The sequence below is a fragment of the Babylonia areolata genome, chromosome 19 (assembly GCF_041734735.1).
Source record: "Babylonia areolata isolate BAREFJ2019XMU chromosome 19, ASM4173473v1, whole genome shotgun sequence".
NCBI lineage: Eukaryota > Metazoa > Mollusca > Gastropoda > Neogastropoda > Buccinidae > Babylonia > Babylonia areolata.
In genome coordinates this window covers 42,954,712-42,957,221 of record NC_134894.1, presented here as the reverse complement: position 1 = coordinate 42,957,221, position 2,510 = coordinate 42,954,712, and positions in this window count along the sequence as shown.

Below are 2,510 nucleotides of genomic sequence, written 5' to 3'. Positions count from 1 at the left end.
AAAGAGTATATCGAAAAGAATACCCCCTACCCCCACACCCATCCCGCAAAAAAATAAATAAATAAAATAAAATAAAATAAAATAAAACCACGCACAGTTGAACAACAAACAAGCATCAACAATAGCCATCAGGCAACTCATAAAATTATACCTAGGGCATTAAACCTTACAAACAATCCGATGAAAGCAAGCTGATTTTCTAGTCCCTATAAATGAGAAAACAAACAAACAAACAAACAACAACAAAGTAAACCAACAACAACATTTCCATAAAAATTATTTAAAAAAAACCATAATCATCTCCTAACATACAAGTGGATAGAACAGCGGCAAGACAGACGATGAGAAAGAAAGAGTTGACAGAAAGAAGAAAGAAAGAAAGAAAGAGAGAGAGAGAGAGAGAGAGAGAGAGAGAGAGAGAGAGAGAGAGAGAGAGAGACAAAAAGAAAGACAGCAACAAACAGTGTTAGAACGTGTGAGAAAGTACTACAATTAACGGAAAGAGCCGCAAGGGCTCTATCTCACTGGGGGGGTGTTGAAGGGGGGTGGGGGGAGGGGCAGGTGTGTGTGTGTGTGTGTGTGTGTGGCGGGGGAGGGGGCGGGGGTGGTGGTGGCGGGGTGGGGGGCGGGGTAACAGCCATAAACAAGGGTAACAACCCGCGTACAAAGAGGTTGAACACGGTCAGTCAACACTCCTTTCTTTCTTGCTCGAAGCACCGCGGACCAGGCACACGAGGCCATATCAGGGATTGAAGGAAAAAAAATCAAGCAAATTCTATATAAAAAAACAAACCCAAAACAATAACAACAAAACACCAGCAACAACAACAACAACAGAAAAACAAAGAAACATACTAACAAAAACAAAACAAAGCCCCAACATAAACCCCAACACACTTGGAAAAGAAAACTGCGCACAAATATAGTCATATTCATGCATATTATCCAAGATCACGCCCCTCCTTACCTAGACCATTTTGTCAACGTTTCGACAAAGGATTAAAAAAAAAACGAACGCTCAAACAAACAAGAAAAAAAAGAGAGAGAGAGACATCTTCATCTGAACATAAACCTAATCATACATAATTCACGAAATCACATAATCATAATAATAAGAGGCACAAAAACAAAAAAGATTGCCAATGGGCACCTCAGTCACACGACCTTGGCACAAAAACATACACCATAAAAAAAAAAAAATAATATATATATATATATATATGTAAATTAAATGCCCTATTAGCATGCCCAGAAAAGACACAAAAATTATTCAAGGCTTTCTTGTAGTTAAAAAACATATCTCTCTCAGAGAGAGAGAGAGAGAGACAGAGAGAGAGAGACAGACAGAGAGAGAGATAGACACACACAGAGAAAGAGAGAGAGAGAGAGAGAGAGAGAGAGAGAGAGAGAGACAGAGAGAGAGAGAGAGAGAGAGAGAGAGAGAGAGAGCGGACCAGTGGGGCAGAAAATAACAAAACAAGGGACAACAGACAATAAGAAAACACTGAATCACAAAAAAAGGGCAATAATAAAAAAGAAAAGAAAAGAAAAGAAAAATCTGATGATTTTTCCATTTTGTAAGATCCTCAGCCTGTAAACACAAAGGATAATGGAAGCCCCCAATAATAATAATAATAAGAAGAAGAAGAAGAAGAAAAAGAAGAAGCAGAAAATCTTAATAAATAAAGATAGCGATAGAAAAGAGAACAGATCCAGCACAGAATATCCAGAAAAAAAAGTGGGAGGGGGGGGGGGAGGGGGGGGGAAGGGGAGGGGGTTACTATTAACTGTGAAAGCGTCCCGACATCCCTCACAGCGGGGGTGGGGTGGGGTGGGGTGGGGGTGGGGAGCTAGAGAAGACGGGTGTTCAACACTCCACTCCATCTCTATATGTATCCTCCAGAACTGTTACTATATTATAATAGTATAGAAGTCGGTATCTCATACTCACACCAATAGTCTGTACGAAGCACAACATACTACCTACATCGTTCAGAAATCATGGTCAACACATAATGAGAACACTCACAAGTCAAGCATTCTCTCTCTCTCTCTCTCTCTCTCTCTCTCTCTATATATATATATATATATATATATATATATATATATATATATATATATATATATATATATATATATATATCATATATGCATATGACACAAAGCTTCCCCTGTAAACAAAATTGTCCCCCACTGTCACCATCACAGGTCATACAAAAACCAAACAAACATTATATCAGCACACCGACACACCTTTCACGTCAGTAAACACAGCAAAAGGTTCCCCTATCACGTCTCTCTCTCTCGCTCTCTCTCTCTCTCTCTCCCCTCTCTCTCTCTCCGCCCTCCCCCCTCCACCCCCTCCCCCGCACTCCCTCCCTTTTTCATAAGCATCTTCTTTCTTTATCTTCTGCGTTCTCCCGGTCATAAGTATCAATCATCGCTTTAAAAAAAAAATCATGTCAACAACACATAGACCAAATTTCACTATAGGCAATGCAATAAAAATA